A 25405-nucleotide genomic window follows, 5' to 3' on the forward strand; every position below is an offset into this window, starting at 1 on the left:
AGCGTTCCTCAACATGTGTCCCCTAGAGCAGCACTTTGGGTCTTTAACCTGAATAGGAACTTTGCTGTGTCAACACGGGTCTGGAGGAAGGGAGGGCTGCCATTCTGCATTTCTAACAAGCCCCTAGGTGATGCTGATGCTGTTGGTCCACAGGCCACACTTCAAATAGAGAGGCTTTAGAATACTGGTTAAGCAAGATCTTAACAGATCTTTAAGTAGAACTGAATATTTCCCGAGGTGAAATATTTTGAGAAACACTATATTAAGTTTAACAAGTATCTGAAATTCCAAGGGAAGGGAGTGGGGTATAATATGCATAAAGATGTTAAGAGGCTTAACAGAAAACAAAAGAGGTTCCATGGTCAAATACTTTTGGGAGAACCTGGGTTAAGTTAAAGGAGTCTCTTTACCACAGGACTTCTCAGTGCCTTTATACTATGTAAGTCAGATCATGTCGCTCTTATGTCTGAAGCTGGTGATGTAAAAGCCTTTACAGTGAATGACAAGGCCCCCAGGACTTTACTCCTTCCCTTTCTCCATCTTCACTGTCTCTAGGCACACAGATCTTCTCTGGGAACACCTGATAGGCACCCTCCAGCCTCCGACAGCCAATCGACTAACTCTTTGCCTCCTTCTTTGTTCAAATGCCACTTTCTAGACGAAGCTTCCTTGACCACCCTATGAAATACCACAACCCACCCCTCCTGTCCCTGGCATCTGCAATCCTTCTTAACTTTTTTGACCTTTTTTTCTTTTCTTCATGCATTTTCACCTTTGAACATCCCATATAATTTCACAATTTGTTATGTTGATTGCTTATATTGTTTGTCTTCCCTCCTAGATTATAAGCTCCATGAGGACAAGCATCTTTGTTTTTTCATTGCTGTATTACAAGCACCTAGAATCATCCCTGGCACACAGGAAGTACTCTAAATATTTGCTGAATCAGCAACTGAATAAATGTGAATGTGAAGTTCTCAGTAGGGGTGGAATATAGTAAGTATAATTCCCCAATGGTTTCTAACCACAGAAGCTGTTTCTTTCTTATTTCTTTTCCTACAGAGCATCTCAGCATGACTACTCTTCCTAAACACACATTTTCTGGGAAACGCCTCTGTAATAATTCACCGAGGATCCAGCCTTCATCCATTTTCCTAAACCCTTCTGGGCGTATTCATATTCATCCCCTGCCAGGCTCCAGGGTGATGAGTTCCATAAGTTTATTACCCACAGTATAAATTTATCTTTAAATCTGTGAGAACAATGTCATGGGAGGGACGCTCGCTGCTCACTCTCCTCCGATGTCCCCCCACTGCTGCTGGTGGAAAGGATGCTCCGGGTTTCACACCACGCCTTTCAGCAATAGGTGCTCCACAAACACATATTTAACCCTCACAGTAATCCTCCGAGGTGAGGCTTAATCCCCCATTATACAAACGAGAACCTGAGTCTCAGAGAGATTAAGTAGTTTGCGGAACTGGGAATCAGATGAAGGTCTGTTCATATACTCTCCGTGACACTGAGGTGGCAAACCTCGCAAAGCAGTGTCTGGCAGATGCTGAACTGCAGAATCAGAGACTGGGAAGCTGTGTGTGTCCAAGGCGCCTTCCTTATGAGCAAAAGCAGCAGCAGCAGCAACAATAGCTAACGTCCCTGGAGGGTTTGCTATATGCCAATCATTATTCTAAGCACTTTACATGTATTAAGACTTGGTTCCTACAACCCTATGGACCTCACTTTACAGATAAGGAAACTAAGGCAATTGAGAAGTTATAGAATGCACTATCCTCCCCAAGGTCACACAGCTATGGAGTGGCAGAGCCACTTGTGCCAGATTCAGGGAAAAGGAAGAGTCAGGCAGCACACAGTCCTGAACCAAGCCATTGCTCCTGTGAGCACCTCGCCATGCTCTGGTGCTGAGGGCCAACTCCAGTTCATCCTGCCCTCTCCCCTCCGGTCCCTCCAGTGCTCCAGCCCACTCACATGCCCCAGCCTCTGGGTCTGCCTCCCAGCTCTCTCATGCACCTCTTTTCTCCTATGGATGGGAGTGCAGTTTACAACCTTCTACCTCTGCAGCCCCCAGCACCCCAGCTGTCCGTGCTGGGAACCACGACCTGGCACCATGAAGGCCCTTTGTTGTTCATGCTGCTGAGTAGATTCCAACTCCTAGCGACCTCATGTACAGTAGAGGCCATGCCGGCTCAAGACAAGGTTGACATAAGGGAAGCCATGTTGTAGAAAAGAAACCCTATTGTAACTTTGAATGACCTCTGACAAACTAACACAGCTGGATATGCACCCTCCAGGAGATCTAACTGCTATGTTGATTTTACAACCCCTGCCTGTGCATATACCTCCCAGCTGCAAGAAGATGATAACTTTGTGCTTTTGAGTTCTTTAGGAATGTGATGACCCCCAAACAGAGAGTCTATGCTGAGAGCCATCATCAATGAAAACTGAAAGATCTGGTGTGGCACTCCCAGTCTGTAAGAGCAGAAGGTCAACATTCCTAACCCCCTCCCCTATAATCCACCGGCCTATATAACTGCTGTAAGATTTGTGCCCCCTTAAGATGGTTTTCTTTAGACATTAGTCGGCCATCTTCCCTCTTGCTAGCAAGCTGTAATAAAAAAGTCCTTTTCTCCTACCAACTTGCCTCTTGACTATTGGCATGTCTTGCGGTGAGCAGAAGGCCCCACGTTGGGCGGTAACAGAGGGGATCCCTGCCTGGCCTTTTTGCGCCAGCCTCTCACCTTCCGGCGCTGTATCAGACAACACTCCACTGCTATTCACAGGGTTTTCATGGCCAATGTTTTCAGAAGTGGGTGGCCAGGTCCTTCTTCCTAGTCTGTGTTGGTCTGGAAGCCACGCTGAAATCTATTGTGGGTGACATTGCCGCTACTTGAAATACCGGTGGCATAGCTTTCATGTGTCACAGCAACACGCAGCCACCACAGTGTGACAACCGACAGATGGGTGGTGTGGTTCCCTCACCAGGGAATGAACCCGAGCTGTGGCAGTGAGAGTACTGAATTTTAACCATTAGACCACCAGGGCTGGCTAAGGAGGCCCTCAGAGACCATCATTTGACATTTGGGGAACCTGAGACCCAGAAGAGCTGCTGACTTGCCTATGAGCGCATACAGTCAGTAATAAACCTGGACCAGGACACAGGCCTGGGAATCCTGTTCCAGTGTCCTTTCATTCATCTACAAACCAACCAGAAAGCAGTGACTGAGCACCTGCTATGTAAAAGTACCACAGAGTGACCCAGAAGATTCTGCTCTACCTTCAATGGGCTTATCATTTGTGTTCACACTTACTTTCGTTCATTTGTCTCTTCATCCAATAAATCTGTGGGTTCCAGAAATAACATGATCAAAAGGACAATCACTTCTAATGGAGATGAGACTTATGTTTTTAATTAATGAATTTATTTATTTTCTCTAATTTTATTGAGATGTCATTGACATACAATGTTGTATTCGTTTAAGGTGTCTGACACAATGATTTGATATATGTATATATTCCAAAATGATTGCCACAGTAAGTTTAGTTAACATCTATCACCATCCATTATTTAAAAAAATAATAACACAAATATATGTATAATAATAAGCAGTGATAAGTACTTAAAAAATAAATAAATATTCAAGATTCTATGGCAGCATACAATTTGTGAGGGAAGCAGGAAGGAATATAACCTAGCCTGGGAATCAAAGAAAAATTCCTGGAGGAAGTGGTATTTGAAGTGAGATTTAAAGGATAGTGGGAATACATAAGGCAAGATGGGGATTGAGAGGGAGAGCATGTGTGAAGGAAGAAGGCCCAGAGGCAGAAAGAATACAGCACATTTAAGACTATGATATAATCGTATAGGACAGAATATATCTATAGCGCATAAAATAGAAGGCTCTTTTCAAGGAAAGCAGTTAACATTTATTGAGCGACTACTAAGCGTGAGTCACTTGATCCTACCACGAAGTAGGTATTAATCCCATTTTATAGGTGGATAAACTGAGACTCTGAAGGATTAAGACCCTTGCAAAACAGGTACGCCAACCTTAGCAGACACTGCTGAAGCTCCACGCAAGTCGCTCAGATGCCTCTTCATCATTTCTGTGCGCCTTTCCTCCAGCTGCTGTCGGGGTTTTTTGCTCCTAATAACCCGCTCCTAATAGTCCCCTCAGAAGCCTGTCTGGGGCTACTAGATCCACTCTGCCATTGCTCACAGAGAGCTCTAAGGGCCTGGGACTCAAATCCCCTGGGGTGACCCTCAGACGATGAGGGCTGGGAGCATGAAGGCCCGCACGCAACCTTGCCTGCGGGGGACAAGCTCTGACGTGTACGCTGCACTCGAGAGCTCCCCTGAGGATCAGGCTGAGCCAGGACCTGGCCCCATATTGTGCTCTGGCCTTGCTTCTCCCTCCTCTCCTCCTCCCTTCTGTCCCCCCGTTTCCTTATTGGTTCCTCCTGGGGTCCTTCTGCATAAATCCCTCAGATAGGTATCCTCACCCAGCGACTGCTTCCAGGAACCCAACCTCAAACATAACCCATGTCTGTCTGAACCCGAAGCCCTTTCTTTTGCTCGTCAGACACGATGATTAAGCAGAGCAACACCAGTTACGGGTGGAATGAGTAGTAATGATAAGAAGTTCAAGAGCAGAGAGAGGTTTCTTTGAGCTTAGGGAGGAGGAGGAAAGCCTCGGAGAGTTAGAGAAATGCCAGTTAAGCATCAGAGGATGTGCAGGTGATAAGCCCCCCATCCAGGGTCGGAGGTATGATGTTACAAAAGAATGACAGGACAAGGGTGACAGAGATGCTGACACAACCGAGGGAATGTGGCCCTCTGGGTGGAGCAGGGGGAACACTGCCAGGAGAAAGATCAGGGCCAGACTGGGAGGGGCGTCTTCAGGATGCGGTCGAGGAGGAGTCGGAGGTGGCGGAAAGAACGTGCCCTTTGGTGGCAGACGCACCTGGGTCCGAATGCTACATCCAGCGCTTCCTGGAGCCACGCGACCTGACGCAGGTCATTCAGTCCGCTCAGCAGTGAAATGAAAGGACTCGCTGCAGACGATTGTTTGGAGGATTGAATAAGAATAGCACAATGAACGCCCCTGGCCCATTCCTAGAAATTCAAAGGACGACATTTTTCTCATTCTAGGATTTTGGCTCAATTCTGTAAAAAGAGTCACGGCAAAGACTTTGATCAAGAAAGTGGAATATTCAAAATAATATTTTAAGAAACTTGTATTACAGTGGAAAGTGGGACAAACTACAGAGACAGGTGGGAGACCTGGAGCCCAGTGAGGTGTCTGTAGTAAACCAGGCACAAGGTGATGAAACCCAACCGGGGGAAGTGGTCATGAGACGAAGAGGAAAGAGGCACTTACAGTGAGATTGGCGAGGACAACCAGGGAGCAACTGGCTTGAAGGAGTGAAAGTAGCCTGGAGCCCAAGCTGTCTCAGAGCTCGTGATCTTGTGTCTGAATGAGCAGGGGTGAGAGAAGGGGCAACTGGTTTCAAGGTGAAGGCGGGGAGTCTGATCTAATGTATGTTGAACTTGAAGTTACATCTAGACATCCAGAGAAGCAGCAGCAGCTGGTGAGAAGAGCCAGACAGACCTGAGTTCAAATCCCAACTCTGTCACCTACTAGCTGTGTGACTAGCTAAGCTTCAGGACCTCTCTGAGCCTCCATTTCCTGACCTGCAGAGAGAGAAAAGGAATACAGGGTTACTCTAAGGATTGAGGCATATGAAGTGGTCTGGCAACTGATAAACGGATACTCAACAAATTCTAGCTTTTTAAAAAACTGTTTATCGGGCAATTGAGATTGAGTCTTAGAGCTGGCCTCGGAGCTGATATGGTAGATTTGGAGAGCACTGGACTAGAGGAGATGGCTCAAGCTAAAGCACAGCTGAGATCAATTATCTTTTGGAGGAAAACGTCCTGTCAAAGACTGACAGGCACTGAAGATAAATTTTAAGTTACTTGGCTACTTCTGTTTTCCCATAAGGAGTACAACTCAGCTTAGTTGTACAAACATTTATGAGCAAGACACACTGGAAGTGGGGACCAAGATGAATAAGACTCAGTTCCTGCCCTGAGAGGACTCACAATTTCTTGGAGGGGATAGACATATAGAAAACCGAGCAATCTGCCGAGCGAGAAGAGTTATAGGAGAGCCTGAACCATGTGCTCTGTGTACACCGAGGACGGAGTGATGAATTCTGCCCAGAGGATTTTGAGAGGAGATAGCTGGAACACTAAGATTTCCCCCAAAGCATTAAACACACACAATCATTTTTCAAATGAATTAACTAGGAATAATAGTATTCACTTAATTATTAGTTCATAGATAATAGTCAAGGACAAGGAACTCTACCAAAAATTCTAACCCCAAGTTTCTAGGTCATTATGGTAAAAAGAGTAGGGGATAAAGAATGTGGTTCTGGAAGCATAGGATTCTGCAGATTCTAACTCACACAGCTTCTAAACCATGTGGCTGATCTGTGATGTAGTTAACTAGGGTTGGCCACCATAACGGAAACATTCATCTGTGTCTTTATGGGTTGGTGGGTGTGAAGCTTGGTGTTGACATAAGAGAAGACAAATATTTTTTTCCCTTTTAACTCAATCTCAAGTCGCCACCGCAAAGACCGGGATGATGGAGCTGGAAGGAACCTCACAGCTCAGCTAATTCAAACTCCTCCTTTGCTTTCCTGATAAGGAAAACACATCAGAGAGGGCAAGTGATTTCACATAAGGTCGCTTAGCTGGAGAAAGCCAGGACAGAGTCCTAGAGTTCCTGACTCCCAGCCAAGTACTCTTTCCAAGACACCACCCTGCCCCTCACATGAATCACTGATTCCAGATCTTCCAGTCCCTACCTGCCACCAACTCCACATGTGTACACACACACACACTCTCCCAAAGTGACCCAAGGTGGGCCACCACCTCTTCTACATGGAGAGGTCTGCTATGCCCTTGGTGACACCCCACGAGTGGGGTGCTCAGAGCCAGCCCATGGGGTCTGGCCTCCAAGGGGTGATAATCCAGCAGGGAAGAATTCCCTAAGGTAATGGACTGCTGGCTTCCCCAAGTTCCATGAAATAGCCTCACCTATTTCCTGATATTCCCCACCAACCAAGGCAGGAAGCTCTGCTAATTTCATTAATAACTTACTGAGATTATTAGCCACTACCCAGTGGGGGCAGATTTGGTCTTCCCTCTTGGTTATGGGAATGCATCCATTTTTCACACAATTACAGCCTGAGAGGATCTTCACTGGGGCTGCCAATTGTGGGCTCATTAGGACCAATTTAGACGCAAGATTGGATTTCCTTCCTGCACAGAACCTTTTGTTCGAAGAAAATGAACTGGTGTTCCTCATATTAGTATATGAATAAAATGTTGCCCAGGAGGCGTCTGATCTTTAAGATGGGCCCCATGGGAAAGTAGTGAAAACACAGCTCTGGGAGGCAGAGTGCCTGACTTCTTGTCCCAGCTCCGTGCCCCCAGCACAGGCCACTCTGGGTCTCTAGCCTTGGTTTCACATTATCTACTAGGATAGGGTTGGTCCAGGTCAGTGGTTCTGAACTAGAGGCCCACAGCCATACACAACACTTTAGAAAACCTAATGGAAGTATGTATATTACTGCTTTAATGCCTCATAGACTAAACTGTGACTTCTCTCCTCTTGGGCAGAATTATGTCTTCTCAGTGTGAAACAACGGTTAGCTCAGCCTGATCAGATGCTCTGATTGACTGTCAATGACATCATGGGGATTAGGAGGCCATTGGAGAAAAACAAAAGGGGAGGCAAGTGAGGAAATTGATTTCTAAGGTCTATCTCTGGTCAACTATTCATTCGTTGAAACTCAGCGTCCCCGACCCTGCCAGGCTGAATTTACTTCTGTGTCTCCAGCAAGCCTCATTTGGGATTTCTGTTAACTGTGTACACATACACCTTCCCCCAACTAGACTCTGCCTACCTTAAGGATGTGGGCTGAATTCCAGTTATCACTCTACCCAGGGCTGTGCTGGGGCGGGCTCACGCTGGCTTGCAAGAGCCAATTAAGTGCATTTCTTCCTAACTCTGAATTCAACAACTTCATGAAATCAGTCTTGATGGGAGTATTTATAACAGGGAAATCGAAAAACACTACAAATCAAGGCTTTGTTTGCTCCCAGAAAGCTGGTTGTCAAATATTTACCAGCACCTCACTGACTATATCCCCCATGCTTAGCTTTTAGGGTATAATAACCACACAGTTGAATTTTGATGAATAAATGAATGACCCGAGTCAGCTAACCTGGGGACTGACAGGTTTTCAGTGGGTCGAGCTCTGTGTATAAGTGAGATGGAAAGCTGCCCGAGTAACTTGCATTAGCGTATAAAGTAGAGCAGTGGATTTAGACCTTGGCTGTGCATTAGAATCACCTGAGGCCTAGGCCACACCCCAATCCTGAATCCCTGGGGTGGGGCTCGGACATCAGGATTTTCTAAGTATCCCCATAGGATTCCAAAATATAGCCAAGTTTGAGAACCACTGACTTAGAGAAAATTCCTACACTAATCACCTTAGCCCAACATGACACCCACCTTTGAGCACCTGAAATGACAACCAGTGCCCACCATTTTAATGCAAGGATATTGAGAGTCAAGTACAGGGATGAAATTTCACTGGCAGGTTAATGGCCATCTCTATGATAAAGGGCTGAGCTACAAGGAGGCTCTCCTCTCCACTTGGTATGGTTTTGACTTTTTAGCTCATCTCTAGTATGATGATTTAGCTAGGTGGCCATTTAAAAAAAGCATCTCAACTCTGTCCAAAAGAGTCCCAAAGCCCCAGTTTCCCTACAAGTCACCAATGCATGCCATTGCCCCTACTTCCCCATGTTTGAAAGCCACTGTCGTTCCCTTCCCTCCACAGCCACATGTCTGTTATTTTCTCTCTTTAAAGGGCCAGTACAAGCACCACTTCTTTGAGGCTCTCCTTGGTCTCCAGAGCTATCAGCAAGACACGGTGGCAAAAGCATGGGCTTTGGAGTCAAATAGACTCTGGTTCAGGCTCCAGCTCCGTTTAATAGCTGTGAAAATTTGGCAAGTCACTTAGCTTCTCTGAGCCCCACGTTCTGCCTGTATAAAATGAGGTTGACACCACTCAGATAAATTGATGTAACACACCTGGATGTGTTTGATTTTGTGTACTGGAAATGGGAGAGAACTGAACCATGCTATTTCAGTCTAGTCTCTTCTGCCCTTCACTGGCCATTTGTTTTGGTGAAATCCTACCCCTCTCTGATCCTCAGTTTCCTCCTCTGAAAATGATGGAGTCTGACTAGATGCTCTGGATGGGCTTTTTCAGTTCTAGAGGGACTTAATCTCTCTGCCTCTCATTCAGCATTTAGCTGCCTTCCATGGTGATTGATCTTTTTCTGTACACAACCTGTCTCCCCAACCACATTAGAGGACCCCAGAGAGCAGTGAATGTGCCTTATATGTCTGTGTATCTCCAGAGCCCAGAACAGTGCCCTAAACTTAGGACATTTATCACATTAGGCTTCCATCACCTTAGCTCTCTCCTGCTTTGTGAGTGCCTCACCAAATGAAGGGGCCAGCCCGAGCTTATTACAGAGCTGTCTGATTCTCCAGCCTCAGGGCTCTGCACTCAGCACACCTAAAGCTGCTGTAGCTACTTGTAAATTGTTCAATCTGTTTCAACCGCCAGCAAGGACCCGTGGATGTTTCCCAAATAAGAAGAGCCATGTAGTAAATTACCAATGGATCGGCCATGGAATTTGATAACGTTCTTTCAGATGTCACCCACCTGGACTGATGCATATAGAACACTGTGTGGTGTCATCTGGATGTGGTCAAGGTAAGCCATTGGAAGTCACACCACTCTTTGGGGCGGAGGGAATTTCCCAACCCCTCTGCTCCATTCCTCCTTGGATCCCTAAGTCATGAGTTACACTCAACAATCTCTACTCAGTAATTGCTTCTTTCCCTAAGTGATGCCATAGCCAATGTGTTTTTTATTTCTCCTTCAATGAGGATTTGCTAGCGGGCCTGTATTTTTTCTCGCCTAATAACAAGTGACAGCAAAGTGTGAAATTAGCTATAACGAGCACCAAGGACTGAATTTTGCAAACTCCCAAACAAGCTGAGAAATCAGTAGCGGGCCCTCAAGATCCAGTGGCATCTAATGGTCTGCTTGACCCTGACCCCACCAGAAGGGGCTAGGTAGTCTCCTGGTTCCAGACACCCGTGGATTTTGGAGTTGAGAAGCTGGTGATTCTATAGCTACTGGGAAGTTTTATTGAAGCCAACATTAGCCCATGTGATCCAAGCATCCCAAAAGATTGAGGCAATGCAAAAGAAATGGGGCTTGTTGAGATGAGATTCCAAGTATCGATGCCTGGAGGAGTTGATCTGTATGTATGATTTCAACTTTTCATACGTAGAATCTTTTTACCGTTGGAGGAATAAAAGAGATCCTGGATGTGTTAGAGGACTCCACACTCCTTATAACTACCCTGCCTACTAGCTGCATGGCCTCAGAGTGGGACTGCCATCTACGGCCATGCAGGCCAAATGCCAGGCTATGCCATTCCCATAGACGACAATACACTGGCTCCCACTGGGTTGTGCAGCACAGCGGGAAATTTTATCTCTCTGAGTCCTAATTTCCTCATTTGTAAAACAGAGACAGTAATGCCTTATTCACAGGACAATTGGGAGAATAAAATTCGGCAAGTGTATGAATTAGGTCATTTTTCTGTCCTCGCTTCAAAGCCCAATCCTGATGTCCTCACCTTCAAGGCTTGAGACTCAGAGTATGGCAGAGTGGGAATCTCCCTGCCCACCCCTCGTCCACCTCTCCCACTGCCTCTCCTCCCCACTCCTCAGCATGTACCCTGGCTCCTGCCACTGTCTCTCTGACTCAGTCCCACTCACATCCTTCAAAACTCGGACTCTCTTCTGAAAATGATGCCACACCCTCCAGGAAGCCTTCTCTAGCCCATTCAAGATTTGGGGTCTCTATTCTTGTCAATGATTGTCTCTCAACTTCAAACCCACCCTTCTATACACTGCTTTAGGATAGGACCCTGCAAATCCCATTTCTGCTTTGCCAGCTGGATCCTCGTTGGGCTTTGCCAATAGAGGCAACTAGAGGGAGACTGCAAGGAGGGAGGAGGAAAAAGAGACTGCATCTTCCACCTTGTTTCCTGTAGGCGTCCTGTCTGCGTCCTCTTCCCGTCAACATCGCCCAGTCTTGCTGCTCTACACCTGCAGTAGTAGTCTGGTCCAGCAACATCAGTTGGATCCAGGTTTCAGTTTTCCCCCAAAATTTCAGAAGACACTTCATTGTACCCCCACAGAAACACCAGCACCAGCCGGTTGATGCCCCCTCCTCAGAAGTCCCAACACTGCATGTTCCCTCCTCCATGCTCAGAGCCACGAGCACCAGCAGGAAGGGTCTCCTCCTCAGAGGACTGAGTTTCAGCTCTGCAGGGGCCCCTCTCCAAGCTTCTAAGTTTTACTTATTCCACCATCTTCATATTGTTCCCCCAGTCCTGGGGGTGGTGGTTGCTTCATGTAGTTTCTATATCTGTGATAACTTACTGTTGTCTCTCTGTCCTTTAAGTTACCTAGTTAACAATTCATTATTCCTAGGTAGTAATTCTTTTAATTCTCTTCGTTAAAAGAACTGGTACAGTTTCTTTCTCCTTACTCAACAATGACTGATACATCTACATACAACACATGACTTACGACTATCAAAGTGCATATCAAACAAACATATTGTTGTTACCCATCATTCATCTCACAGGCCTTTCTTCTTTCTATCTTTAAGGTCCCAAGTAGTGTCTGACTCAATGAACACTTGGGAATTTGTGGATAATGGAATAAATGAAGGAACGAATGATGCCTACAGGAATCAACACAGTTCAAGGCACGATTGTTGGGACTTCTGCCTTGGGCCCCTTGCTGGGATGGCAGTGGGACAGATTTCATTGGAATGTCCCAATACAAAAGTCACTGAGAATCTTTGAAATCACGCCCCAATTAGTTCATGAGAAACCCAACCCATAAAAGAATGACCCTGTAGTCTTGGGATCAAATCCTAGCTCTGCAGCTTAATCACTGTAAGACTTTGAGCAAGCAACTTAACCTCTGTGACCTCAGTTTTCTCATTCATAAGATATGGAATGTAAGACATATTTCAAAGGAGTTTTATGAGGATTAAATGAAGAAAAAAGTATGCAAATGAGCCTATTGTAGTAGATGGCACAGAGTAGGAGCTAAATATTTATGAGTCAGTCATCCCTCTTCTCCTTTTCCACCCATCTCTTGACTGTTGCAGCCTAAAGCATTAGTGAGAATCAGGGAGGTTTCACTTTCCAAAGATACCCAGGAAAAGAGTGGACTGTGATCAGTCTTCATCATTATCATCATGGTCTTCACTGTTATCACCACCTTCACATCATCACCATCATCATCATCACTACCACTACCATCACCACCACCACCACCACCATCATTACCACCACCATCATCATTACTATCATCACCATCACCACCACCATCACCACCACCACCACCACCACCACCACCACCACCACTACCATCATCATTACCATCATCACCACCACCACCACCACTAGCATCACTAGCATCATCATCATCAAGTGAAAACTCAAGAAAGGCTTGGTGCTTTGCATGTTTTCCCTTATATACTCTTCAGATCAATATTTTCCTACTCATTTACAGGTTAGGAAACTAAATTACCGTCCCACAGCTAGACATTGTCAGTGCTCTAAATTGAACCCATGTCTGTCTGGGTCCAGGACTGCTACTCTTCCTTCACACTGCCTTCTGACCACAGTGAGCAAAAGTTAGACTTCTCTTGATTCCTTCCATTAAGCAGCTGTTGGCCCCAAAGCCTGTGTGTTTTGTTTCTGTATCACAGGCACTTAGCCTGACTTGCAGCCTTCCTGGCCTCCCTTTCCCTGCCCATATCCATGGCAACAGCATCTCACTGCAGCCAAGATGCACTTGCCCACCTCATGCCTGACCCTGCGGTAGACAGGGAGACGCTAGCATCTGTGGTCTGAATGCCTGAATGTGCACTTCCCGAAAGACCTCCTTCTCCTATTCCTTCCTGCTCAGGTTAATAGTCGGGGCAGAACCCTTTGATGAGAGTTTGTTGAGCATATTTCCTCTCATTCTCAGCCCTCATGCCCAGTTGGTAAGAGAAGAAGGGCAGCAGTGTGGCAGATGAGAAAAGAGAAAGGAATGAAGGCTGCCAGTTTATGCTAGTCATTTTGTCACCATCTTTGGAGCCACCTCCCCAGGAAGAGCACAAGCTCTCTGGGGACAGAGAGACAGGCTTTTACAGTTCTGCAGCCACCACCCCCTCCTATCACCTCACTCCATGAAGAAGCAGGCACATAATAGATATTGACTAGAAATAGCCCAAGAAACAGTGGGACGCAGGGGGAGTTAGGGACCTGGTCTGTTCTGCCACAGAATTGCTTCAGACACATCTCTCTGGGCTTTAGTTGCCTCCTCTGAAGGAGGACCAGCGTGCTGGGGGAGACTAGACATGAGCTGTAGAGTCAGAGAGACCTGACACTGAATCCAGGCTTTGGTCTTTTCCATGACCTTACACGAGATGCTCAATCCCTCCTGGGCTCAGTTTCCTCCTCTGTAAAGTGGGAATAAAAAGAAGACTTGTCACATACAGCTATGATGAAGACTAAATAAGTGCCAGGTCTAGAGCAGCTGTGAGCTTCCTGCCCAGTCCTGGATAAGGGGAGTGGACAAGATAATTTCTGAGGTCCCTTCTAGGCTGTTCTTCTGATCACTTGGATGACCACAGGAGGTGTCTAGAGGAGGCATCAAATAACCCTGTCTGGGCATGATGCTCATGAACAGGATGCTCAGCGCGCTCTTGAGGGTGGAGGTGTGTGACCACAGTCCCCTTTTACAACTCCCACAATACACTGCCCACCCTCGCCTAAGAGATACGTTTTTGTGGAAGGTTCCGTCATTAATTTACATAACCAAGCCAGAAACCGGAGAATCGTTCAGACCCCTTCCTCTCCCTCAGACCCACATCCAAATGGTCCCCATCTCGTCCCCCTTAATCTCTCACTGATTGCCTCATTTCATCCTCCAGCCCTCTGTCCACGTTCTGCCCTCATCATCCCTGCCTCTTTACTCATAAAGGGCTCCTCTGCCTCCAGTGCCAGCCTGCTCCAACCCTTCCCTGGCCTGCTGCCAGACAGCACTGCCCGTGTAACTCCCCTACACACTGGCTACAGCTCACCTGTTTCTTGATGTTTCTAGTATCTTCACCCTTTCATACACTGGATATGTATTATTTTTATAATTTTTTTAAAAGTTTTTAGAAGTTAAACTCAAATCTGATCATTCCTCTACTTAGCCTTTACTCTCTTCCCATTATCTTCAGGATGACATTGGATCTCCTGAGCTCAGAATGGCAGGCCACTTCTTCTACCTCATCTCCTAAAGATCCCCCCAATAGCTCCTGTGTACACTAATCACATAAAGACACTCGCTTTTCTCCAAATGCCTCACTCTAGCTTGCTCACAACACCTCTGGGCCATCGTTCATACTGATTGCCCTGTCTGGAAAGCCTTGATCTGGTAAATCCCTACTTAGTCTTCAAGATGTTATTAAAACATCTCCTCCCCTGGGAAGCCTTCTTGACTACAGCACAGCGGCCCACGCCTGCAGAGGTAGCATCGTCTGATGCTGTAGCATCGCGTACCACATCCGATAGTGAAAAGATCAACCTCAACTGTGATCGTCTCTTTTGTGATTAGATCATGAGATCTTTACAAGCAAGGACTTCCTCTTAGTCATCTTCACGTCACTGGGGCCCGTCAAGCATGCCTGTTGTCCATGTGTGCATGCACCGTGTTCACCACCAGGCACATCCTGGTAGTAAACAGTCATGGCTCTGCCCTCTTGGAGCTTATGGTCAAGTGGGAAAGACAGACAAAAAAAGAACAAGCCAGCGACTACATAAGAAATCTGAATCATGAAACATGCCGTGGAGGATGCCAATGGTGCCGTGATAAAGACTAATTGGTAGAGGGGATTCCTCAGGATTCTCTGAAGGGACCTCTCTGAGGAGATGGCATTTATGCTGAGATCTGAAGGAGCCAGCCAGCTGGAGAGCTGGGGAGAGCTTTCCAGGAGGAAGACTCAGCCTGTGCAGGAATCACAGGATGGAAAGAGCTTGGCCTGCGCGAGGCTCTGGCAGAAGTCAGGGTGGCTGAGCATAGAGAGCAGGGCTGAGAGCAGGGAGAGACGCGGCGAGAGGGTGCAGCGTGGAGTCTTTGGAGGAAGGCTCTGATGTGCTTGAAGCTGGGAAGTGACACAATTGTATTTGAGTTTTAAATGATTACCCTGACCTTCAGGCTCCTCACCTGAAAATGGGGCTAGCATCTGCTTTTCAGGTTTTTCATAGATGGGAGCCCTTCTTAAGATATTGACCTCTAAGCCAAGACCTGAAAGAGAAAAGAAGACAGTCCCGTGAAGACTGAGGACAAGCGTATGGTACTTGGCACATGATAGGAATTCAAGAAGTGTGATTTGTCAGGCTGTTCTTCTTTTGTTGTTCTTGTTTGTTTGTTTTGCAAAGGAATGTATGAATAGCTTGAGATTTGCTCAAGGTCTACTGTATAGCAGTGATCTCTACTTACTGCTGGCGGTGAGAAAAGCCTAAGCACTCAGTGTTGATTTCTGCAGAGGTAAACAGCTGCCCACGGAAGTGGCCACCAGCCAGACACCCCTGCCCCCTGTTGACCTTGCCTTACTGAAAGGAGATGACGCAGAAGACTACTGTGCTAAGGACTCTTTGAAATAACCAAAGCAGACTGCACCGTCTCGTGGAAGGTAAACTGAAGCCCGGAAAGGGGAAGTCAGGGCAGCCAGCACCAACGTTGGTTTTAGAACTCCAGTCTCCTAACCTAACTCTGGAGTTCATTCCACTCCACCAACTCATCAAAAAGGGTGACTCTAAGATTGAAGAATAAGCCCCATCTGGAAGCCTCTGAACTCAACTTGGGCCAAACTCAAGCTTTAGCATCTTCACTGTTGCTAAATTACTTGCCCCGGGGAGATGAAGGTGCTTGTAAAGTGAACGGACATTCCATCCCCTTGACTGCTAGCCTAGCATGCAGCGCTGCTCGCTCCGGCAGGATAAGCAGGTGGCTGCGCTCCAGGCTGGAAAATGTTTATACTTAAACTCAAGGTAGTGCTGATAGGGCCTGAAGACTTCAGCTGCCATCCAACTTCAGCCTTAACACAGAAGGACACTCATGCCCAGGGCGGGAAGTGACTTGCCCAGCATCAGTCAGAATCCATGGCGGAGCTGGGCAGTGAGACCAGGTCTTCTAACTCAGGCCCAGTGTTCTTTCCAGTATACTGTGTCCGCCTCCCCTTCTCAAAGGGGAGGATGCTTTGAAACTACATCCTGAGGTCCTTCTAGACCAGGCATGTCTGAGGGCTGGTATCACAGCTTCTCTCTCTTTTTCCTCCCCTGCCCTCTTCAGGTTGCTGCCAAAAGCACCCATAAAAAGTTTGCTGATTCTGGGAACAGACACGGTTTATAATTGCCCGATGGTAATTCCTAGATAAAAGCCCAGTGAAAAGGCATTTGGTGTGTCTCACATAGGAAGGCCCCCCCCGCAACACACACACACACACACACAATGGAAAGCAGTTGGAAAACTCAAAAGCAAGAAAAGAAAGGTGAGACTACGTGGTCTAAGACCTAAATTCTTCTCCCACTTCTGCATTTACCGTGCTGTCCATGACCGTGGCTCAGTCTTCAACCACCTGTTCCTTTGAATATAAGCTTCTAAATAGCCAATCCATTAACTCCTCTTTTAGCATGGATGGGGCTGGGGAAGTGTGTGTGTGTGTGTGATGTTTCCTCTTTTGGCTCTCAGAACAATCGACTGAGGCAGGTACTATGATTCATCCCATTTTACAGATGCGTACATTTAATCATTCCTCACTTATGTCACCACTGTGTGCCAGACACTGTGCTAAGGAGCGCAGTTCTCATGGAACTGACACGGTATCAGAATGGAGAAATCAAGGACCATAAAGCAGAAATTCAATAGTAAGCCAAGCCTCGACCTGGAGTCTCTTTATTCCAAATCTCATATTCTTTCCACGGCACCGAATTGTTTCTTATTAAGAATAAAGATTGAAGCTGGGACAAGAGGATCCCCAGGGAAGGGACTCATTCTCGTCTTCTTTGTCCTTCGAAGTCTTAGAGTGATTCCAGGGCAAGAGGGTCATCTCTCCTTGCAAGCAAATGGCATGCAGCAACTCTCTATAAACCACGCCATGATTAAGCAGAAAGGAGGAAATGACCAACAAGCTGAACCCTTGTGAGCGCACGCGCATGCGTGTGTGTGTGTGTGTGTGTGTGTGTGTGAGAGAGAGAGAGAGAGAGAGAGACAGAGAGAGAGAGAGAGAGAGAGAGATGTCTGGGGCTTAGATCCAAGCTGCCTTGCCAAGATTCTCCCAAAGCATGGAGAAATCGGCCTGAGAAGCCACAGCTATCTGGAAATGTGCTACTGGGACAAGGAGAGGACCTTCCCTCCCTGCACATACATACTTAGTCCCTGTGTTGAAGGCCACTCTTCCCATTCCTCCATGCCCCCAGAGTTCCAGAAACTCCAGAGCACTCTGGGTGGAGCACTGGGCAGACCTGGCCTCAGGCTTGGCCCAGAATCATACCCTCCAGCTCCCTTGGTTCTTTCTTTCCAAATGTGGAGGCCCCAGCTCTCCCAGCCATCCCAGCATGTGGACTATACTTTACATTGTGCAAAAAGCATTCATATTTGCTTCTTAAATATGAAGAGCCTATCACAGGGGGTGGTGGAGAGGGGTGGCAGGAAGGACATTGGGCAGAAGAGACATTTGGCCAGGGCCTCACTTTCAGATTTAGCCTCCAATTTAGACTTCTGATTTCCAAATGAGGTTATACAAACACGTGTTGCTATTTTAGGGTGTCTGAAACATTAACTCACTAAATGCAAATATTTAACACAGTCTACCATTTGGTAACCCTGTTTTATCATGTCTCAGACTAAGAGCTCTAAAAATGGGAGTGCACGGGGCGCGTGACTTTGAGAGACCCTGAAAATACCCCTGGGAAGTCAAAAGAACAGGGAGGATCACCCTCACTTCACAGACGGGAAAACTGAGGCCCAGAGCCCCCAGCTCAGAACCATCTAGAACCATCTAGAACATCTTGCTCCATGTGGCTGGTAGAGAGATCCTCCAAGGCTGCACTGTCCATTATGGCAGCCACCAGCCACATGTGGCTATTGAGCACTTGCAGTGTGGCTGGTCTGAACTCAGAAGGGCTGAAAATGTCACACACGGCGGATTTCCAAGGCTCAGCACAAAAAAAGAATGCTAAATATCTCATTAATAATTTTTATTTTTTTTTACATGTTGAATTATTTTATTTATTACATGTTGAAATGATAATATTTTGGATACAATGACTAAAGAAAATAGATTATTTTTATTATTAGTTCTACCTCTCCTTTTCACTCTTTTAAACGTGGCTATTAGAAAATTTAAAATTACTTGAGGCTCACGATGTATTTCTGTGGGCTAATGCTGCTCTGAGGGGAGTAAGTACCATTTATCTCAGGCACATGCTGGCTCCTATGGTGGCAGGGGGCATTCCTGCTGAATGTTTAGAAACAGCCTGGAGGGTTTGAGATCAGCTCTTGCCCATGTCAATGGAAGTGACCTGGATGCGGGGGTTGGGGTGGGCTAGGGCTTTCAGATCACCCCGCACAGCCATATTTCTGAATCCATGGACATCACTGAGTGAGGCCAGAGCAGTACCGGGAGGGGTGCGTAACGGGGGGCTAGCATTTTGGATGAGAATGTCACACTTAATGCAGGCTTGCTCCTTACAAATCACCTTGATTTGTCAGCAAATTAGATGGCAAAATGAAACATCCAGGCAGAAATGAAACCCCAGCTGTAACAGCAGCGTGAACCCACTCTGACTCGCTGTGAGGCTAGGGCTTGTCTCACGTGAACTTGGAGCACTAATGTTTCAGGGGCTTCCAAGCACTTGATGTCCTTCCCTGGGCAGGTGGGCAGGAGTGAGGTAGCCCTCAGCTGCTGGGGTAGTGGGAAGGGGGCTGGGTTCTGGGGACCCTGGTCACCCCATCATTACTCTCAGAACGGACATTTCCCAGGGCCCAGGCCGAATGAGAATGAGGCCCCAGGTAACTTTGGTCCACCTGGGCTGGGCCTCCAGGTTCAGACTGGGGGACAATTTTTTAATTAACCCAAGTAAGTTCTGGGAGAGAAATATTCCAGCCCCTATGGTGCCAGCGAGCCACAAGGCCTCTGGCGGCCTCCCCTTCCGAAGAGACCTCAGCTTTGGGCTCCCATCCTGGGAACTCAAGGTGTGTAAAATTCATCTGGAGACCAGGGTCCGGCTGACTCTGTTTTTTGCTCTCCGTGATCTTGAGTAAGTTTCTCCACGCCTCTGGGGCTGGTCCCTTCTTCTGAACAACTCGGGGGATGTTGGCCTAGATGATGCCTCAGTGTCTTTTTAACTCTGACACATGCTCTATGACCTCATTCCAAAACATGCAAACACACACAGAGACACGGAGACATAACCACACACAGAGAAACATGCACACAAGCACCCACATAAATAAGTGTACACAAAAAAGCATACACACACAGACACATCCACACAGACACACAAACACAGATATACACACAGACACACTTGATACAGACAAACACACTGATACAGACACACCAACACACCCATATAGACACATACAAACACACACCCACACAAACCCATGCACAAACACACAGACATATACACACAGAAACACAACATACACATCCAAAGATACACTGGATGCACAAACATACAGACACATGCATACACCACACACCTCCAGAGACACACACATACATAGACACACACAAAGACATCAAGACACACACCCATAGACCCAAGCACAAACATACACACATAGACATACACACACAGGCACACAAACACACACCACCCCACACAATCCATTGCATTCAAGTGAGTACAAAAACCTGAACATTTTACCAATGAAACATTCTGTGTTCCAAAAGTCCACAGTGACTCAGGCCCAGAGGGATGTCTCTATGCCTCTAGTCAGATATATGCACACACACACACACACAAACACACACACACACACCATAGCCCCTTCCGTTTTCAGACCATCATCTCCTCATTCCCACTACCCTCCTTTGCTCCCTCCTATGGTCCATACCTTATGCCCCAGATCACCCCCAAAGGCAAGAATGACCCCCGCTACCTGGCATGTAACCCACAGCAACATATCTGGGTCGCTGGCAACACTGCCACTTCTCCACCCCCATCCATAGCCCTGTGCTTTTCAGCCTCCCCCTCCAGTGGCTTCTTGTCTATCACCCAAACACATTTTCGAGGTTCTCGCATATCAGAATTCCTCCACCTGCTGCCCTCCCCCGTAGCCCATCTCTCCTTCCCTTGGCAGCTAGAACTCCTTGAATGAGAGGTTAACACGCAGCCTCTGCCTCCACCCCGGCACTCCTCAGCCCTCTGCCTCTGGCCTCTGCCTCCAGCACTCCATGGAAACTTCTGGAGCAGAGTCACCCAGGGGCTCTCTAATTGCCAAATCAAATGCACTTCTTTTAGTCCTCATATTACCAGCCTTTTTGGTGGCATCTGACCTCGTGGCTCGCTCCTGTCTGGCCCTGTGACACCATCTGCTCCAGCCCACCCCTCCTTCTCTGAGTGCTCCTTCTCAGCCTTCATAAGTTTACCCTTTAAACACTCTGTGGCCCAAGGTCCTGGCTTCAGCCCTCGTGCACACCTGGGCCATCCCAGGTCGATAGCTGTCTGCGAGGAATCTTCCCCTACACATCCTACAGGCACCTGGATGAGAGCAGACTGACCTTACCACCTCTGCTCTGCTCGGCCACCTCCCCTCCCTGTCTCCCGGTATTTCAGTTGTCTGTAGCGCTGTCCCTGCCTGGTCCCAAGCCAGGAGTCTAGAAGTCAGGCCAGATTTCCTTCTCATTTCCTTTAACCCATTGCATTCAAGTGGTCGAAAAAATCTGAACACTTACTTTACCAATGAAACCCTCCAAGCCCCAACCATCCACCATGGCCTACATCCAGAGCTGAGTCCCAACGCCTCCAGTTGTAACACGCCATTCCCACGCTTCAGTTCCCACAGCAGTTTCTCATTTGAAGGATACAGTCTCCATGGCTTAGACACTTTGTAACCCAACCTCCTCTTAATCTCCCAGCCTTCTTTCTTGCCCCTCCTTCTTACATACACAATACCACGGATATTCCAGACTCTTTTACCCCCAAATTCCCATGCTGCTGCACGTCTGCAGCATTGGACTGAATATTTCCAGAAGCAGAGCAGCCTTCCTCTGGTTATTGGCCCTCTGCAAAGATTCAGCACCAACGTCGCCCCTGTTAGGGAGTATTCCTTGTAAAGCCCTCTCAGCCTCCAGGCAAGGCTGGGTGCCCCTGCCCTGCTCTCATAGTGTTCTGTGTACATTTTCAATACAGCCCTTATGCAATCCAATATTACCCTATATTTGCATTTTTTTCTCCCCCACTGTATTGAGCTCTTTGTGGACAGACTGATTTACTTAGGAATTCCTAGAGACTCACACAGTCCACATACATAGAAGGTAACAAACAAATGTTTGTTGAATGAATGAATGAATGAATGAATGAATGAAAGAGACAGACTAACTCAGCCCAGGAAAAGTTCAGGTCCTGCTCAGAGCCTTTTTCCTGGGAAGGTCAATCTCTGGTGCGGGTTCCTGGTGACACCTAGCAACAGTTGCCATGACAACTGAAAGCACCATTTTCCCAGGGCAATCCTCCCTCCCTGCCTTTCCCCACCTGGCTCAGCAGACCAGAGGAGGCAGCCCCCCTACTTCAGAAGCAGTGACAGGGGGGAGCCTCCCTGAGACAGCTGATCATGTGGCCTGGTTCAAACCCCCTGAGGCAGGGGTCCTGATGGAGAGGGAGAAAATTGGATTCGATGGAATCAGATGTGCTTGCGAGCTCTAGGAGGAGGGACAGACTGGGCCAGCTGGCAGTGGGATCCTCGGGGCAACCAGAGGGAAAGCTTATCAGAGGGGTCTCCTGCCCACAGGGAGTCGGGAGGAGATGCTGTCCCTGGGGGTGGGTGGAGTGCAGTGCTGGGAGGGTGGGAAGGAGTTGGCCTGAGGGCTCCATCCAGAACATAGACTAGAGAGCCAGAATGCTGTGCCTCCTGGGCCCACGCCCTTCAAGAACCCTGAGCCAGGCCCCAGTTGCCCTTCCTGGGGCAGCTCCAGGCCACGTGTATGCCCCCACAGTTCCTAAGAGTCCCCTTTGTGAGTTGCCACCCTTGCACTTACAGTTCAATGTCAGTAAGATCCCCCAGGGGAAAGGCTATGTCTGTCTTAACCATGACTACATTCCCAGTGCCTCATTCAGGGCCTGGCACGTGGATGTGCAATACAGGGTTTATGAATGAAAAGCTGTGCTGAGACAGGAAGAAGAGGGCAGTCCCAGGGCTAGGAGGCCAGGAAGAGAAGCCACCGAGGGCCTCTTCTGTGCTAGACACGCTGCAAGGATGGACGTCTTTATAAAGAGGAAACAGGGGCTCCCAGAGGGCAAGCCACTTGCCAAGGTCATACAGATAAAGGAGTAGAGTCAGGATTTGAAGAGGCCTCTGGCTGCAAGGCCTGTGCTCATTGCTGTACACCACACCGGAGCCCCTGGGGCAGAATGATGCCTCCACACCTTCTCACATCTGGCTTCCTGGGCCTATCTCCACCCCTCATGCACTTTCTCGGCAGGGAGCATCTGTCTGTCAGGTAAGAGGGGCTCCTGCTCTCTTTGGCTCTGTCACCCTCGGTGCCTGGCCCTGATGGATGAGAGGTGCCCAATACATTATTGCCAGAGCGACCCCAGCCGGGTTCAAAGCAGAGAGAATGCCAGTGTCTCTAGCTACCACACCTTGGAACAGCCACTCCCCCAGAGAAGAGAATCGATTTCATAAAGGTAGTCTCCCCTCCCCTTTCTCCTCTCCCAGAGCGGCTCTTGGTTCATTCCTGGCCCACTACAGCAGCTCGAAGGAGTAGTGACAGCAATTCCCATTTCTCGGGTGCTCACCACGTGCCAGGCACTGTTCTCAGCTCTTTATGTGAATTACCCTATTTAATGCTCTCAATAACCCGACGAGGTAGGTACTGCTCTTATCCCCTTTCTACAGAACAGGAAACCAAGGAACAGGGAGGTCAATTTCGCCAAGGTCACAGGTGGCTACCATGTGGCAAAGCCCCAGGTGTGAACCCAGGTGGTCCGGCCAATGCCTGAGCTCTACCATCATGCCACTTTCCTAGCTCATCTGGCAGGAAGTTTCTAGGCTTTGGATTCAATTTTGGTCTCCACCACCTGGAGCTAGAGGCATTGGATATGCTCCTAACCTCCCTGAGTGGTACCAGGGCAGTGGAGGCGGGGCCTTTGGAGGTAATTAGGTCATGAGGGTGGAGCCTTTGTGATGCGTGATGGGATTAGTGCCTTTATAAGAAGAGACCCAGAGAGACGATCTCTCTCAGCCATATGAGGACACAGCGAAAAGCGGCCATCAATAAACCAGGAAGCAGGTTCTCACTGGACACCGAATCTGCTGGCACCTTGATCCTGGACTTCCCAGCCTCCAGAACTGTGAGAAAGAAATGCCTGTTGTTTAAGCCGTCCAGTCTCTGGTATCCCTTATAGCAGCCTGGGCTGACAGCACAACACCCCAGCTGCCAAGCTGGTCCAGATCTTGAGGCCCAATTCTGAAAACGGGGCTCTTGAGCCTCAGCTTACCTATCTCTGAAATGGCATAATAATAGCTCCTTGTGCTTGATGTGAGGCTTCAAGGGGACAGTGCGTGCAGAATGCTTGGCACAAATTAGGACTCACAATGAGTAGTTCCCTCATCCCCACGTCCCTCCACCTGAATTCCCCTGGAAATAATACCTCTGCTCTCCACTCAATTAAATCTGGGGTTGGGATTGGGGTTGACAGACAGGCTCTGACTGCTAAAGTGTCAAGGCAGGGACTCCCATTTAAATCTTTATCACAGTCTGGTCCCCTGTGGTGGTCTGAGGTTCCCCTGCCAGGGCCTGAGCTCACAGCCTCATCTCTCGGAGGGAGCATCTCCCATAGCCGAGCCCCAGCTGGGAATCAAGGCCAAGGAACATTGTGTGGTCCTATCGGGGTGCCATCTGGCCAGACCACGCATGGTTCATCTCCACTTCATGGTTCCTAGGGGCAGGGCTCTGCTGTGGAATGTCCTCTCCCTGCCTCTCAGAGCCTGCTGCTCTCACTCACCTCACGAGAATGCGCTAGAATTTTCTACAATGCGCCTACAGAACTTTGTAGGCAAAACTTTGTAATTTCAGAACTTCGAAGTTTGGAGAGATCAGCTATCATTGAATGATCACAGAGGAGTAAACGGATGAGACAATTATAACTCTGGACCCCTTTTGTAACAAGATCTTCTTAGTATGTTTTGGTTTTGCCAACCTCTCAGGTCTCTGTGGAAGGTTAATGCTTTTGAGTTTAAAAAAAAGTTAAAAAAAATATTTTACTAGTTGTGTGACCTTGGGCGCATGCTCAACCTCTCTAAGACTCAATTTCTCCTTCTGTAAATGGAAAGATGACAAACTCACATGCTATTGTGGGGCTCAAATGGAATAATACATTTGTAAGCATATGGAGGCAGATATTGTCATAATGGTCACAAAAACCCATTTCATATTGGAGTTGCAAAATAAACATACCTGTCAAAATGTAAAATGAACGTGCCTTTGATCCAGAATATGTAAGCAATATCCATGGATATTGTAAGCAAAGTATACCAAGATGTGTTTATGTGTGTATTCAAAACTAGAAACAACGTAACTGCTCTTCATGAATCCAACTGTACAGTGAGACACTATGAAACAGTTCCCAGGTGTGTTTTCAACTTCATTAGAAACAAAAACAAAAACACAACAAAGTGCAGAACAGTATACAGAATACGGTTGCTGAGAATAGAAAAGAAGATAGTCGTAGATATTGGCCAAGCGGTAGGTATGCAAGTGTATATTTAATCCATCTTTACGGGAAGGATCCAGAAGAAACTGCTAACAACGTTTGCCTTTGAGGAAACGGATTGAGGATCCAGGTGAGGAAGACAACTTTGACTTTAGTTTTCTATCTTTCTGAGTGTTTGACTCCTCGTATCAGGTCTATATATTACTTTTA

General features: G+C 47.5%; 1 protein-coding gene across 1 annotated transcript in view; it reads right to left on the reverse strand.

Annotated features, from left to right (window-relative positions):
• Positions 1 to 25405, reverse strand: part of ASIC2 (acid sensing ion channel subunit 2) — a 991167-nt gene that overhangs the window by 859794 nt on the left and 105968 nt on the right. The window lies entirely within an intron of this gene.

This window comes from Diceros bicornis, chromosome 18, assembly GCF_020826845.1.
Source record: "Diceros bicornis minor isolate mBicDic1 chromosome 18, mDicBic1.mat.cur, whole genome shotgun sequence".
Lineage (NCBI taxonomy): Eukaryota > Metazoa > Chordata > Mammalia > Perissodactyla > Rhinocerotidae > Diceros > Diceros bicornis.